Below are 18,283 nucleotides of genomic sequence, written 5' to 3' on the forward strand. Positions count from 1 at the left end.
TTTTTACAAATTTTCACTAATCCTCTAGTGGCCCTAAAGAAAATTTATTATCCCTGATATAAAGGAAAAAAGCATAAATAGATTCAGTAACTTCCAAAATTAGTAGAGAAATTAGGATTAAAATGAAAGTTTTACCCCAAAACCCATCTAATTTCAACTATATCAGTTCTTAAATTTTAGTGTACCATCTCCTGAAGAACTTCTTAAAAATAGTTGCTAGTTCCCATCATGAGAGATTCTGATGTAGAAGGTTGAGGTTACGGCAATAAATTTGCATTTGTAACAGCAACAAGGATGCTGGTTCTCCTGGTCCAAAAACCACATTTTAACTAAAATGTACTATATGGTCTCCAGAAAACGCAGAAGAAACATAGTAATTGCTTCCTTGTTTGTGCTACCTTTATGAAAACGTGTAGCTTGATCACAAGGTTAGATAATTCATCTACATTCAATTTTATCTTTTAAAAATTCAGACAAAAGATTGGCTTTAATATCATGTCTGAGCAAGTTCTATTTCCTATTATACGGAAGTTTTGAATCTCATTCCCTTAAAAAAAAAATCATCTTATTAAACCAACAGTGGCTTCCTAGATTCTCTAGTAAGCCAACTAGTACAATTATCAGAGAAATATCTAAACCAAAGATTTTTAAAACTATCCTTAAAATTGAAAAATTGGTAAAGATACACAAACACAATACTCATAGTAGAATGCTCATAGATACACAGCGCAATACCCATAATAATTTCAAATGGTTCTTGCTAGGAATGCTTAATGATTATTCACTTCTGTATAGGCACTTTTACCTAGATGAATGTATTCAGTTATCCTACTCTTAAAATAGTTAAAGGAAAAGATACAATAAATGTGATGAGTAGTATGTACTTTCTTTTTTGCTTTATCTAAATGTATCTACTGACCAAAAAGCAATAGGGAAGACCAATGAAGACAAAGTATAACATTAAACAAATTTTTCAAAAGTTCTATTTGCTAGCAAGTATTCTCTCCTACTCAGGGATCTTTAAACTGTGATCTCTGAATACCCGTTCCTCAAAGTGGTTGATCATCTATTTGCATACTGCTCGTTAGTATATCTTCCATCAACTCACTGATTCAAAACAGGTTCAGAATCATTGCTTTATCTCATGAATTCAGTCTTCCCTCAAAAACTCATTCCTCCTAGTTGTGCCACTGGGAACTTTATCATCTAAAATTTAGATACCTCTTCACACCTATGTATTAGGCTTTTTTTTATTAATTTGAAAGCAGCAATCCTGTCCTCTCCCAAATGAAAAATCTTCTTTTACAGACTAAAGACTTTCCCCACCATTCCAATTAGATGTGCTTTCTAGATACTTGTTGATTTTCTTTCAGACTTGCTAAATATTTATTTTGAGGTATCATACAAACCACAGCCTTTTTAGTAAAGTGAGTTTATGTAATTAACTTTCCATCATTGTAAATCATACCAAGTGTAAACTTTATGCAATTTATTGCTCTACTAGTATGTACAGTAAATATGGATGGCATTTTAAAAGACAAAGTTCTGTATATTCCCTAACCTTAGCACCATTTTATTTGTCCTAATGCTTCATCTCATGCTGAAAAAATATTCAAAACAATCCTATAAATATTTTATATTTCCTTTGCTTTGTATTAACAAATTTCAATTAATTTCATAATAAATACAATCACATAAAGTAGAATAATAAATACTAATACAAGTAGGGAACTTCATGCTCTAATTCCGTATTCTATTGTTCTTAACAGCAAAAATTTAAAAATCTTTCCTCCTAATTTGAAAGGACGTTTCAGAAAATCTAAGCAGCAGTTTTTAAAGTGTGTGTTTTTCAACTGCACATTGTGCTATGAGGTTAAGTACAGCAGCCTACATAAAGAAAATGAAAATGTAAGCGTGTCCAGGGATGATACTATTTTAAGAATTGATGCAGGTAAAGAAAAGAAAGACTCAGAAGAGAGGAAATAGAGAAGTGCCAAGTGTGCTACAAATCGCACTGTCCTCAGGGGAAGTGATTATAGTGCATTGTCCTTTGGGCTATCATGTGTAAAACAAGAGAGTGTTTCTTACCTTTAGTATTATTCAGGAGTTCCCATTGTGACTCAGTGGTTAACAAACCCGACTAGCATCTTTGAGGACTTGGGTTGATCCTGGCCTTGCTCAGTGGATTATGGATCCGCATTGCAGTGAGCTGTGGTTTAGGTCACAGATGCGCTCAGATCCTGCGTTGCTGTGGTTCTAATGTAGGCCAGAGGCTACAGCTCTGATTCGACCCCTAGCCTGGGAACCTCCTCATGCCACTGGTGCAGCCCTAAAAAGACAACAGCAACAAACAAACAAAAGAACAAAATAAAAATAACTAGAATAACAAAGGGATTTAGGTTTTTTATCATGAATCATGACTACCCATTAATTCTACACTTATCTATTGGTCACTTGGCTAAGACTCAAAGGAACCCCAAATATACCTGAGGGCAAGAGTCAATGTTTGATGATGAATCAGGTTGAGAATTTTGCCCAGCATTAACACCTTTAGTTTTTCTAAGATCTATAATGATGCTTATCATAGTATTACTAAAGATCGCAACATATATACTGAGGACTTAAAATATAATAGTCACTGTGATTGGTATCTTAAGTTGCATTACCTCATTCACTCCTCATAGCTACTACCAGGTAGGTCAGTGGGTGCCCAACTAGAGCTTGGGGAGCCAAATCTGACTTGCCACCTGTTTGTAGTTTAATGCTTACTAGAGTATTGGAGTTCCCATCGTGGCGCAGTGGTTAACGAATCCAACTAGGAACCACGAGGTTGCGGGTTCGGTCCCCGCCCTTGCTCAGTGGGTTAACGATCCGGCGTTGCCCTGAGCTGTGGTGTAGGTTGCAGACGGCTCGGATCCCACGTTGCTGTGGCTCTGGCATAGGCTGGCGGCTACAGCTCCTATTCAACCCCTAGCCTGGGAACCTCCATATGACGCGGGAGCGGCCCAAGAAATAGCAAAAAGACAAAACAAAACAAACAAACGACAATGCTTACTAGAGTACCATCATGCTTATTCACAGATGTGTCATCTCTGACTGCTTTCATCCTACAGTAGCAAAGTTGAAGAGCTGTAGCAGACCCTTTGTTCAGCAGAGCCTAAGTTATTTGCTTATATGATCCAATACAGGAAAAGTTTGCCAATTCCTAAGATAGACTTATTGATTTTTCTTTTCTTCAGTTGAAGAAACTAAGGGAAACAGTCTATTGTAGTAGACAATGTTTTATGATTATCCTTAAACACCAACGACAAAAAATTAGTAAGTTACAACCACTTAATAACTCTCTCAATGAGAAAATGTATAGTTCTCCCTCTATGGCCTGTATGCTGCAACAAACAATGAAGTCATGATATTTGAATCTAAGAAAATTTCAAGTATGCTAATCCATGAGACCTGCATTTTGAAATGCATTATTTGAAACTGATGAAACTTATAAGAAAAATAAAAGGGACACAGTATATTTATCTGAAATATATGCATCTCCAAAAGGCTTTCCCTGACTGCCTTCTCTGAAGAACTATTGCAATCAATTCTTAGTTCCTGTCTATTGCATCTTCTTGTTTAATTAAAACTTTCCACATCAATTTTTAGCTATGTGTTGAAAGGACAAGGATCATATCTGTCTTGTTCATCCCTACATCCCCAATGCCTCCAACAGTATAAGTGCTCAAAAGTATTTGAAGAATAAAAGGAAGTAAAGGAGGTGGGTGGGGGGGAATAAAAAGAACAAATTACTTTCAGTAGACAAGGAACTGGGAGAGATAAGGAACTGGAGAAAAGACTTTTAGGCAGAGAAGAAGAATCAACAAAGCCCAAGAAAATTTTTGCTTTTCTATTCTATTTTTTACTGCTATGAATATAAGAGAGAATAGAATAAAGACTATACTAAAATGCAGAAGAATAGCAAAGAAGAGGAGCAAGACGTCCTTAAAGACAATACAGAAGGAGCTTTTTTTTTTTTTTTTTTTTTTTTTTTGTCTTTTGAGGGCCACCCCTGTGGCATATGGAGGTTCCCAGGAGGTTCCCAGGCTAGGGGTCTAATGAGGGCTGCTGCTGCCGGCCTACGCCAGAGCCACAGCAAGGACAGATCCAAGCCGCGTTCCACTGAGGGAGAACAGGGATGGAACTTGCAACCTCATGGTTCCTAGTAGGATTAGTTTCCATTGTGCCACGATAGGAACTCCCCTAGAGGGAGCATTTTTGAGGAATATTATCTTTCCTTGAAGTAGTGATCAATTTCTTTCACTTAGTTATTTGTGAGTAAATTCTAACTAAGACTATCTCACAAAAGAGAAGAAAACAGATTGTATATGGTTCTAAACCTGTAATTCCAGAGCATTTGGAATTTTAATGAGCTGTCAGGGATACATTTTCTTTAAGAGAAAACTGAAATTAAACTACAAAACAGGGTGTTGACCTAAAACTGAGCAAAACAAAAATGGGCTGATGAGTCATAAAATTTTATGAAACTAGTAAAAACGGTATCAATAGCAGTCCCTCAATCTAAAAAGATGTTATCATGTTTTAGGAAAATTATCCAATTATCTCTGGGCATCATCAAAAGTTGCAAAGGCAAGTTTTGTGTGTAAAAATAAATGAAAAATAAATGAAAAAAATAATTACCATTATTACCACTTGATGTCCCGGTACTAACATAATGCTTAAAGTCCATTCATCCAAAAAAATAAATGGTATTTTTTATACCATTTATATATAGATAAACATTGTAATAGACATTGTAAGGCACCCTTCCTTCTAGGGTACCTCACTCTCATGGGGAATTCAGGTAAGCAACCAGGCTAGCTCCCTCTATAAGATAAGAGCCAATGCAGATACAGTTTCAGAGTCCTAAGGGGGAAAGACCTTAATAAGCATGGAAATAATTGAAGATCATTCAAAGTCTACCTATTGTTTGATATAGCAAGGTCATCAGCCCAGCAAACATCACTTGTATTGTGGCAGCCACCCAAAAAACAAGGAGAAGAAAGAAATAGCTTTAGAGTAGGAAAAAAGGCAAGGTTTCCCATATGCCCTAATTAGAGGCTATTGGCATGGGAAAGCTATAGGTGGACTAACGAGAAGTGGGATGTACTCGATTGATTAGGTGTGCATATTGGCTTCTCTCCAGTTGACTGAGGTTGGAAGCAGGGGCAAAAACTAGAACAGCTGTCAGTTTTGATTAAGAACAGGATGGCTGGAGCAGATTGCTACAGGGCTTGTTGTTTGCCTTTTAACCCATTGCTGCAGATTGTGGGTCAGAGTGCTATTTTTACACATTGTTGACTTGTATATTCAGTCTCTCAAGTGTATACTGATGGCAATGAACAATTTTAATTAACAAGTTGCAAATTCCAACTAATTTGACCTCCCATTTTCCTTCCTCTATTATAAAGTAAATCTAACTTATATTTTTAAAGTCATTTGCTAATGAAAGCTTGTTTTATTTCCAAAAAGACTGAGTTACTCTGTGGCATGAGCAGTGAAGCTTCTTAGAGAATAGTAAGTCAACAGATTGGCCAATTCAGAAGCTCATGATAAAAAAAAATTATTTTTTAAAAACTAAATAAACATGACAATTCATAATGGCTACACTGGTACATTAAATGATTATACTTTAAATTTAAAAAATATGGAGTTCCCATTTTGGCTCAGTGGGTTACAAGCCCAACTAGCATCCATGACCATGTGGGTTCAATCCCTGACCTTACTCAGTGGGTTCAGCATCCAGCATTGCCATGAGCTGTGGTGTAGGACACAGACGTGTCTCAGATCCCATATTGCTGAGGGTGTAGCAAAGGCCAGCAGCTGCAGATCCAATTCAACCCCCAGCCCAGGAACTGCCATATGATACAGGTGTGGTCCTAAAAACCAAATTAATTAATTAAAAGTTTCTAGTGAACAAAGTGGGAAGCACTATCACTACCTAAGTATCAAATATTATATTCCTTATATATCTCCCTTATTCACATAATTTCTCCTCTAGTTTCTAATCTGGAAACACTTTTTTTGATGCAAAGTTCTATGTTTTTTTGTTTTTTAGTACATTTTATCTTTATGTTTTGATTCTCAACAGAGCGATTTTTTTAAAAGAAATAAAAAAGATGTATAACAAAAGCCTATTCAACTACCCAAAAACTACTTGAGAGTCCAGATGGTGGAACATGTAGAGGGACATGGAAAAACAGTTATAATGTACCACGCACCCTGTTACTTGCCTCAAGATTACTTAAAATAGCAGATGTTTTCCATTTTTGTTATTGAAGAAATGTTGCTAAAGGCTGATTTATAAGTGACAAAAGAATGCTCACATGTCCTCATAATATGCTATTATGCATCTATCCTTCTTACCACATATCTTCTTTCTACTGCACGGTTTTAAAATGTAAAACACAGTTTAATATAAACTTAGTGGCTCATCCTCAATATAGTTTCCCAATTTTATATATAAGTTGTACCGACTTTTGCTACTTTGCTTCAAAGAGACTTCAGAAATATGAGGCTTGCTGAGCTTAAAAACTTCCATAAAAGCAAAATTACAGTTTTTGATGTAAAGTCATACATTTCTCAAATTGTTATGAATTCAGAGGGAAATAATCAGTTCCACTATTTAGCAAGTTTAGAGGCATCTGAGCTTTTGTTAGTCAACTCTTTTTACATAGGTTGATAAACCTCTAAATCAAGCCACTTTCTCCCTAGAGCAGAGGCCACAAAATATTCCAGCTCACATTCAATGAACTGAGTGCCTCTATGGAATAACTTTAGGATCTTTATAGCAATGGGATTGGTACTGAATATGTGACAACCACAAATCTTCATTATGTACCTAATTACCTCTATGGGTTCAGAGTTCTTTAAAAGAAAGACTGTTAATCCTAGATACCCTTCAAAGATTCCACAAGTCCTGGAAACTTTAAAGAAGGGTTTTGTTTTTTTCTCTTAAGTGCATCTGTCAATAGATCCAAAACCTGTCAGTGATACCAAATTGGTTGGGGTATTGGGATGGTCTAAATTACAAAGTTTATCACAAACACAAACCCTCTCAGATTTATAGTATATAATCTATAGAAAAGTATCTTTAGTAATCTTTGAAAAATAGTTGCTAAGGAGTTTTCTCATGTATCGGGTGCTGATATTTTCTCTTTTCTTCTGTATCTATACACTTTCTAAGATTTATTTAAACATTGCTGATTTCAAATAATATTTTATTAGCAGTATATTGAAAGTTCATATTTTGTCAAGTTAACATAATTTTACATTTATCTTATAATTTGACTTTTAAGTAAGATCATAGATTATTTTCACTTATTCTTTCATCCATTCATCCTTACTACCACCATAGAGTGAGGGTTCTTTGTTCCCAACAACAGAATACTTTTTAAGTAGAAAACCATTTATTAAGGGCATTGCATAGGTTCAAGACTTTCCACCTCAACCCAAGAACCAAATTTGGATGCCACACATCTAGGAATACTCCAGTCAGAACAATACTTTTCTAGCAAAAACTGCTTTATGGCTTCTGTCTGGCATCTATTACACTGTGGATCATGTAATTGACAGCTACAAGGTGTACCAGATATTTGCCATTTGCTCTTCCAGATCTACTCTATCTATTTCCACTCTGCCTTCTGCCCCAAAAAGCTAATCTCTTGGACTCTATTAAAAGGCTAATAACACCTATAGCTTCTCCTTGGATAAACCAGGGGAATATTAGAAGATTAGAAAGAAGAGAATGAATTTACGGCATTCATTCATTTAGGTTCCTTCTGTTCTATTGCCTCAGAATGGCTGTCTTCCTCGCTTTACCTAACTCTCTGGATTCCAATCATCTTACTCCATTTCTCATTCTCCTGGTATAGGGTTAAAATACATGTTTGCTGCCATTATACCAAGGTTCTTGCTGTATTCATTCAGATCCCTTACATACCACTCAGGCCTTTACAATTAGTCCCTTTGTAAATAGGCAGTGTGTCCTTTGTTTCCTGTTGATACTCAGATAAAAACAAAAATTTGCATTTTGTTACCAAAGATATGTTTAGCTATCCCAGAAAAATCAAAACCCTCTCCCTCAAGATGCTCTGTGCATTCAGCTATACATAATGTAACTTACCTCTCCCAAATCTGACTAGTCAATCTATGTGGTACACCTCAAATAACATGAAGAACATACCTTGCAAGGAATTTGGAAAATTTAGTTTTAGCTTTTAAACTTCAATAATTCAGGAAAACACACCAGATAGAGTAGTCACTGTATGAACCAGCATACCCCTACTTACTGTAAACTCTAAAATTTACGCACATTTATGAAAAGTTGACCTCCTATGGAGTAGTTTTTCCTATAATATTTAACATGTATATGCTTTGCCTGTGTTATTTTATGCAGATATTTAGATCAGTCATCAAAGAGAAACTCAGTAGTAAACAAGGAAATGTCTATGTTGATTATCAATAGCACATTAAAATGTCAGGTGAATGAACACTGGTTTTGCTATATTGAGATTATTTTTGTATATATAATAGAATTGCAATTTATTCTAGAAAAATTCATCCTCAAAATTCTATGAGGTAAGTCCCATTTCCCTTATAAAATCCATGGGTACGAAAAATTTTAGAATAGGGACAATGGACTATAGTCATAGCGAGTATTTTCAGGATGTGGCAGATTGTTAGAATAACCACAATTCTTCATTGCTTCAATGAAGAGACTGAGTATATTTCCCTAATATATGAATATGGATGAGTTACATGATTTTTGCCCATAAGTTATTAGCAAAAAATATTAAAGTCTAGTGGCACAGAGACTTGAAAAGCATTTGCACAATGAGCTTAGCCATTTGTGATTTTGGGGATCTCTGTTATCATCATCACATTGATAAGCCTTGGCTAGCCTGGTAGATGACAAGGACACATGACTCAGCTACCCCTATCTGTCCAGATTTTAGCCAACCAATCACCAGAAAAATTTGTAAGGCCATCCTGGATCAACCAGCCCCCAGTTAAACTGCCAACTAACAACAAATGCATGAGCTAGTCCAACTGAGATGAGCCAAGCCTACCTCAGATCAAAAGCCACCACTGAAAACAGTCCAAATAGTAGAATCACAGAATCATAAGCTTCAAAATGGCTGTATTTTTAAGTCACTAAGTTTTGCAGTTTTTTGGTTTCGTTTTTGTTTTTGTTTTTTTTTTTTTTAAAAAAGCAGACCTATAAATAGCTATCTACAAGGTGTGTGCTGCTATTCACTAAAATATGTGGCATTGGATTTAGGACTGGGTGCTAAATTAAAGCTGGAAAAGCAGTAAGGAAACTGTTACAAAAACTGAAGTAGAACAATTGGCAAAACTATCACTTGCAGTGACAGAGACAGAAAATTTATCCAATAAACTTGTTGGCAATGACTAGATAGAGTCCAAGCAAAATATTTCAAAGTGTCAGTTGGCTTCTTTCAGCTTATAGGATAAGGTGTGGCAAGACAGAGATAAGCTAAAAGGAACTGTTATGTTCTCAGGCAAAATTTAAAGGAGACCTAAAGCTGTAGGACTTGGCCTGGAAAACAAAACTGATTCTCATTCCCAGTATCTCCAACCAGGAAATTATTTTCAAAATACAAGAAGGACTGAACTAAAAACAAAGATCGAGTCAAAGATGTCTGCATAACCCTTTTTAAAATCTTGAAAAATTCAAGGAGTATTGAAGGGCATCTCCCAGATACACACAAGGCTTTTAATAATAAGGGTGTGGTCACATGAAAGCTTAATCCCCCAAAAGGCATTTATTAAATCTAGAGCAGCAGTTTCAAAAACAATTGAGACTTTGAGTTTCCTTGAAAACCCAAAAAGTTTATGAGCGTTCTATCAGTAAAAGGGCTATTAGTTCAGATGAAAAGAAACTAAAACTGTTAAAATTTCAACAACAAAAAAATCCTCTTTATCTCAACTTTCTATGGGAGGAAGTTAAACTGAGCAGGACCTGGTAGGGCTCCTGGACACAGATACACACAGTATCTTTGAGCTCTTCTGCAGAACTAAAACCCCCAACAACGGGAAGATTTTAACTACTCAATGAAGCATTCTTCATTCCAGAGCCATGGGCACATTTTGACCAACCTGGAGAACCACAGAAGTTCATCCATACACCCCTTGAAGCCAGATTAAAGGAATATGGGGCCTGCTCACACCCTGATCCATATCAGCAATCCTGCCATTGAACCACTGCTGTAAAACTCACCAAACATTCCCAGGTTGGGCACACAAGGTTTTGAAGGCATGAGCCCAGTGTGTCCCCCTTTGCCTGGCAAAGCAGTAAAGCTATTCCTTTCTCCTTCACCCAAAATTCTGTCTCCAATATTCAGTTCAGCATTGGAGCACAGAAGCCAAGTTTTGACAAGAGCAGCAAACTGAGAAAGCCACCCAGTTGCAAACAAAGGCAGTCTTTGTGGAAAAACAAATAACATTTCAGACAATAGAGCCAAGAGCCCAAATGATGGAGTCAGGATTCATGGAAAACAACCAACCAAGAAACCACACCCAAATAAAGTTGGCAATTTTGCACTAGTAAGAGACTTCTACGGAGCAGAACTAAGTCCTAATCAAAAAACATTCCCTGGCCCCAGAGAGAAGATTTGAGAGCATTTGACTTGTGGGATTTCAGAATTGCATGAATCAGTTGCCTGCTATCTGCCTCTAGCTCTTTCCTCTTTTAAGTGGAAAAGTCAATTATAATTGCCCTATTTCCATCTTGCCATTACAAGTGGGGGACAAATAACTTGTAATTTTAGTTCACAATTTTCTTTAGTTCATAAGCACTAGATGAACACATCCAAGAGCCATATTCAGACCTTCTTTAAATCATGAGATTCTGTACTTATACCTGAAGTTGAACTCAGTGAGACTTACGGGGAGGCTTGAGAGGTGATGCAGATATTTTGAAAGTGAGAGGAAAATGAATTTTGATCAAACAATTGTAGAGGGTTATTAAAATCCTCACAATGATCCCTCTTACCATATAAATCCAGAATCTGTTTTTCCACCTCTTGAATCTAGGTTAGCCAAGTAAGTACATGAGTGTGAACTGAAGTTTGGCACTTGTCATCAGCCTCTACATGGAGAAAACATGAGCCACTGCAGCTGACAACCCACAGCACCCCCTGACAGGAGCTCAGGGTAGAGACCAGGAGAGATGCACTCTGTGCTCTGGCAAAACTGGAAGAACACGTCTTCAGACAGTTAGATTTTTTTAGGAGAAGATTTTACAAGCCCAATTCTTATATCTCTTCATACCTAGAAAAACACTAAAACACTTCAATGATGACTTATGTCCATGACACATGGTAACCTTTAGGAGACCAGCTGCAAACCTCAGTAAAATGTGCATGCACCTCCCCCTTCAGCTTTATGACTTATATCTTGATATTCCCCCTTTTCCCTATGAGGCAGTATTTGGGGTGTAGTTAAGTGGACAAAAGATGTCACGGTCATCTATAAGAATAGCCACTCCCAAGGGTGGGCCAGTGAGCCCTTAGAAAACTTAGGAAAGAAACCAGGACTGGCCCACAGTGGAGGAACATATCAAAAAAAAGATTCCAGTAAACTCAGACCTTTACATCTTCCCACAAAAACTGGTTTTCTGTAAATCTAATTATCTGTGAATCTTTTGTTTCTGCTTTTATTGCATATATCCTAACTCCCCACCCTCCTCCAAAGCCTCATTGGAGGGCTTTCTTAGAGCTACCTGAGATTCTGTCTCCCAAACTTAAGTCCTATTTTTGCCGCAAATAAAACTTAACTCTCAACTTTCAGGTTGTAGGGTTTTGTTTGTTTGTTTGTTTGTTTTTGCCTTTTCTAGGGCTACTCCGGCAGCATATGGAGGTTCCCAGGGTAGGGGTCTAATTGGAGCTATAGCTGCCAAGCCTACGCCAGAGCCACAGCAATGCGGGATCCGAGCTGTGTCTGTGACCTACACCACAGCTCACGGCAATGCCGGATCCTTAACCCACTGAGCAAGGCCAGGGATCAAACGTGCAACCTCATGGTTCCTAGTCATTAACCCACTGCACCACGACGGGAACTCCTGGTTGTGCATTTTTTAAGTCTGCATGAAACACATACAACACAAGTACAGGGTTGAAAAAGTCTTGCGGGTTAGAACTTACCTACATGCTGTTCCCAGGATTTCTGCAGTAGCCATGATGCAAACACACGTAAATTAGCCTAATGGTCAATAAGAATCATGTGGCCTAGTCCTATTTATACCCTACCTGAGAGTCAAGAATCAAACATGTGAATAAAGTTATCCAGAATCAGTCAGGCCCCAAATGGCCCGACAAGTAACAGCTGAGGAATTAGTAAACCCAGCTTCATGCAGTGAAGCTCAATCTTAAGGACGGCCTTGCAGAAACTGCCTCACTAAGCAAAAGTTTATTGTTTTAAGGCATTATCTTTGTTACATTGGTTTGTTACATAGCAAAGACAAGCCAGTATTCAGGAGTTATCTTACACATAGACATCAAGATGTAATCTTGAAAGAACAATATAAAAATCTTCTATATCTCCTACTGAGATATCCAGAAATCTGAATTGTTGAAGATTAGATATTTTTGTTTGTTTGCTAAAAGAAGACATCTGGGGGGGTGGAAACTTATTTTAAAATATTTATCTACACTACCCAAGGAAGTACTATCTTAAAAACCAAAGAGAATAAACTATATGGTGGGGGGAGCATATAGTTAGAGTTCAGGAGGTCATTCAGAGGATGTGACTGCCCATTGACCTTAAAGCTGTATCCAGGCAATTGAAAGCTTCTCACCACCTCCCCATCCTTGGAAAGTACACTCTGTTTACCCTTCCCACCATGGGAGTCATTTTCAAGGACACAGCCTTGAAAGAATAATATGTTGTTGAGACCATCTGGACAGGACTGAGCCCAGTTAAGGCCTTTATATAAACTTTGTAGATTCTTGCAGGTGAGTGAAGACAAGAATCATATGTAAAATCCTTCACTTATTAAAACTTCTATCTACCAATCTGGACTAGTCTGCCTCTTTTTTTACTCTCTCCTTGCCTTTTGTCCAGTTTTCAAACCAACAAAACTAAGTTATTTCCAGTAGCCATTAAATGCGCAAGTGACCTACAGCATGTAACTTGACAATTCTATTCCTCTCCTGCTTAATAAGTAAGATGGGGGGCTGAATTAAATGATATCTGATGTTCCACCTAGCTTTAAAATATTTTGTTTATGGAGTTCCCGTCGTGGCGCAGTGGTTGGCGAATCCGACTGGGAACCATGAGGTCGTGGGTTCGGTCCCTGCCCTTGCTCAGTGGGTTAACGATCCGGCGTTGCCGTGAGCTGTGGTGTAGGTCGCAGACGTGGCTCGGATCCCGCGTTGCTGTGGCTCTGGCGTCGGCCGGTGGCTACAGCTCCGATTCAACCCCTAGCCTGGGAACCTCCATATGCCGCGGGAGCGGCCCAAGAAATAGCAACAACAGCAACAACAACAACAACAGACAAAAAGACAAAAAAAAAAAAAATTTTGTTTATGACTTCACTTCAAATTTTGAGGCCTGTATGAGCAGTAAGTTAATAAAAATGTTTTCCGTAGCAATTGAATTCATATAGCTATATTTTTTGATCTAGGAATGTATGAAAGATTTATATGTATATTTCAAGAAAGAAAATATGCATATCCCTAACTTTATCTATCCGTTGATCTGTCTATGTGGATAAATACAGATTCGTATTTTCTAATATTGACCAACAGGGAGTTTCACCAACCATTCCATTGAAAAATATTTATTAAATACCTATTACATGTGTAGTATTATGCTCGACACTTCATAGGATACAATTTGTATTAGACCTAGAAATTGCCCTCAAAGACCTTACTATTAATTGGAAAAGAAATATATTTATTAGAAAGCAAACTACAAGCTGAAATATAACACATGACAAATACCAGAGACATCACATAGGTCAGTAGAGCTTAATGGTGAAGAGAGTATGCTCTGGAGCCAGACTATAGAAATGATCCTGACTCCGTCACTTAGCTGCTGTGCAGCTTGGCAAGTTTTTTGACCTCTCTGGGCCTATTTCCTCATCTATAAAATACGTATCTCAATCAATAGCACCTACCTCATAGATCATTATAAAGAATCAATATATACGAAATGCTTAGAACTATTTAAATGTTCATATACATGAAGTGCTAAGCACATAGGAAACAACTGAAGTGCTGCGTATTTAAATGTAGTCACTTAGTGGCTAGGAATGATTAGCTATTCCACATGAACTGCTCTGAGAAAAGACAAAAATCCAACCACCTCTGCCTTTAATTTTAAAAATTAATAAATTTTTAATTAAAAAGTCAGCCAACTTCCTGTTTTTAATTTCATACTCCATCTGTTAATCACTTTTCAGAATTGGACAAAACTCCTTAAAATTTTTATTTCTTCAAATATTCAAAGGCAATTTTGTTATAGCACTTTATATTATGAATGGACTCTAATGACAAGAAGTGTGAAGGGCATATTTTAATCATGACCCTTATGCTAAGCCTGCTCTGCTTTCAAATGGCTATTAGAATCAATATAGCCATACCGATGCATTATGATAGAAATATACATGTGAATACCCAGTGAATATTTTTGGAATAAATTACTGAATATGTTGAAAGTCATTTTAGATACTGTAGAATACTAAAGGAAATATTAAAAAATGCAAAGCTAAGTAGGTACTTTTGTTCATATGATAGTTTTTTTTTTTTTGACTACACACACACACAGTTCTGAAGGTAATAAAAATTAATAACTCATCTCAAATTAGTTTTAGAAATTACATTCATTGAGAAATATATTTAGGTTTCCAGGAATTTTCTCTGAACTTATTTGGAACCCAGATGTTTAAAATGCCACCAAAGTCACCTTAGACATGACTCTCAGTGAAAGCCTGCAGCAGTGTGATCTCTGGAAGGTAGCATCAGCATCACCTTGGTGCTTGTTAGAGATGCAAATTCTCAGGCCCCATCCCTGAACTGCTGAAATCAGAAACTCTGAAAGTGGGCCCAGCAATCTGTGTTTTAATCAACTTTGCCGGTATGTCTGCTACTTGCTAAATTGGGAGAGATCTGTTTTTGAGCAACTTTTTGCTCTTCAGTGGCTTTGCTTTCAGATTTCTAAGCGTGATGTTGTTTTACCTTGAAAGAAATTGACAGTTCTTGGGTTATTTTAGGAATTGGTTCCAGTACAGGGATACTCTGTTTTATTGCATTTGGCTTTATGATACATTACGGGTTTGGGGTTTTTTTTTTACAAATTAAAGGTTTGTGGCAATCCAGCATTGAGCAAGTCTATCAGAGCTATTTTCCCAATAGCATTTGCTGTCTTTGTGTCTCTGTGCCATATTTGGTAATTCTTGCACTATTGCAAATTTTTTATTATCCTCAAATTTGTTATGATGATATATGATCAGTGATCTTTTTTTTTTTTTTTTTTTTTTTTTTTTTGTCTTTTTAGGGCCACACCTGTGGCATATGGAGGTTCCCAGACTAGGAGTCAAATCAGAGCTGCAGCTGCCAGCCTATGCCATAGCCATACCAGATCCAAGCAGCATCTGTGACCTACACCACAGCCCATGACAATGCCAAATCCTTTACCCACTGATGGAGGGCAGGAATCGAACCTGAATCCTCATGGATACAAGGCAGATTTGTTTCCCCTTAGCCAAGATGGGAACCCCTGATCAGTGATCTTTATAATACATTGCAGAAACATTACGACTTACCGAAGTCTCGGCTGAGGCATTTTTTAGCAATAAAGTATTTTTTAAATTGGTACATATATTTTTCTTGTTAAAATAATGTTATTTGCATACTTAACAGACTACAATACAGTGTAAACATAACTTCTACAGGCACTGGGAAACAAAAAAAAATTTACATGGCTCATTTTATTGCAGTGGTCTAGAACTGAACCTGCAATATTTCTGAGGTATGCCTATATTAAAAAAATAAATATCCCAAAAGGCAAGCTCACTCTCATTTTCTGAAAATGATAACATAAAACTGTTATACCAAGGGAATATTTTCAACCACTGAGGCAGAATTTTTTAAAATGTTTTACCACATAACTTATGCTAAATGTATTTTTTTCCTTTCTTTTCAGCACTGTTGATTTAGTGAAGAGAACAAGAAATATTAGCTACTACAAAGTTCAAACTCACATGAGCACACACAAAAAAAGCCCAAAACTGAAGGCAGAAGAAAAAGATAGTACTGAATTTCATTTCAAATACATAAAGATTTACAAAGCCACAGATTTGATCTAAACAGGAGCTTGCATAAAATAATAATAATTTGTATGTAAAATGAAAGGACTGATTTTCCCAATTTAACCCATTTAGAGACACACTTGTAAATCAAAACCAAAGGCAAGGGGTGGGGTGAGGGGGTAGTAGGGGGAGAAAGAAAAAGAATTTAGAATCACAGTCTGAAAATACTGGGAAGGCACCACTATCTGCACAACTTTTTTTTTTTAACAGTAATTGACCATCTGTATAGAAAATAGAGCAATATTAATAGCTTTGGGAATGAGAATTCAGTTGAAAACAGCTCCCATTTTCGCAAAAGACACAATGTAGTGGAGAAACAATCTACTTTGCAGTGAAAGAGCATGTTAAAAGCCCTAGGGCGAAAGCAGAAGTTTTATTTTAACGTATAGAGTTATAACACTACACTCCTGGAAACCATACTGTAGCCAGTTTTTTCAGATGGACTACAAAACATAGCTCTATTATATCCAATAAGATAAAATGATGTAGGTATAGGCCTCGCACAGTGCCTCAGACCTAGGAAGTGCTCTATAAACATTTTTTATTAAATCTTACAGTACATTCTATTATCTTAACTTTCTGATTGGAAATATCAGCTCTTTAAATGACTATGTTACAATACCAAAACAGAAGTTAATGAACAAGAAAAAGGGAAGACATATTCGTCAACTCAGTAACAACAAAGGTTCTGGAGTTTGTCTTAAGAGGATTTAAGTCACCCAATGAGAGACTAGGGGGCATACAATAATGAAACTGTTAAAAATCAGTGTATCAGGAGAATTTAATGAACTCCAATGCTACATAAGTTATTCTAGAACATGTTAGCATGTGAAGCTTAGGTTTCTTCTCTGTTGAGTGAGATGATAAAATATATATAAGAAAACTCAATACAAGGTGATAAGTGTCAGTTTTATGATATATGACGGGGGCTACAGGGGTCAATATCAATCGAAAAAGATTTACATTGATCAGTGAGTTATTTAGGTTGGTCGTGATTCCTTCTTCAGCTGTCTTTTAAGAATGAAATCATTCTGTCTCTCACTGCTTTCCTTCCTCTTCTTTTCCCACACTTCCCGAACCACAAAGATTAAAGAGCTTATAGTGGCAAGGTGGAAGGTAATATGATTTAAAATGTTATAAATAAATTTTCTAGTGATAAGGGAACAGGGTATCATCTGTAGTCTAAGAAACAATCAACTTAATAAGTGGATGGGGCAGGGAAGGAGAGGGGGGGTCAGAAGGTAATTATTTCATACAAAATATATATGGTTCATCATAAAAATAAAACTAGTCAAGGAGTTCCTGTCGTGGCGCAGTGGTTAACGAATCCGACTAGGAACAATGAGGTTGTGGGTTCGGTCCCTGCCCTTGCTCAGTGGGTTAAGGATCCAGCGTTGCCATGAGCTGTGGTGTAGGTTGCAGACGCGGCTCGGATCGCGCATTGCTGTGGCTCTGGCGTAGGCCAGTGGCTACAGCTCGGATTCAACCCCTAGCCCGGGAACCTCCATATGCCGCAGGAGCGGCCCTAGAAATGGCAAAAAGACAAAAAAAAGATTAAAAAAAATAAAACTAGTCAATTAGACTTGCCACCAAGTTTTCTAATGGAACCGCAAGTTTTTACTAACTCACACTCAGGCAGCCTAAATGGTTTATAAAAGTGCCTTTGTATGTATTTCATTATTAATTTGCATAACAAACTTGGGTAGAAAACAGCTGATCAGAAAGATAAATGTCTTAAGTAAAGGCTAACAGCTAGACATTGGATAGAGCCGGGACATGAAGTCAAATATTCAAAACAGTGCTCTTTGAAGAACCGAACGTGCAGATATTCTCTGGTCTGTACTTAGTATCAGAAAAGGAGTTCGGAGGATAGAAGTAATTGCCATTTGTTGAGCACCAACTGTG

This window comes from Sus scrofa, chromosome 2, assembly GCF_000003025.6.
Source record: "Sus scrofa isolate TJ Tabasco breed Duroc chromosome 2, Sscrofa11.1, whole genome shotgun sequence".
Taxonomy (NCBI): Eukaryota; Metazoa; Chordata; class Mammalia; order Artiodactyla; family Suidae; genus Sus; species Sus scrofa.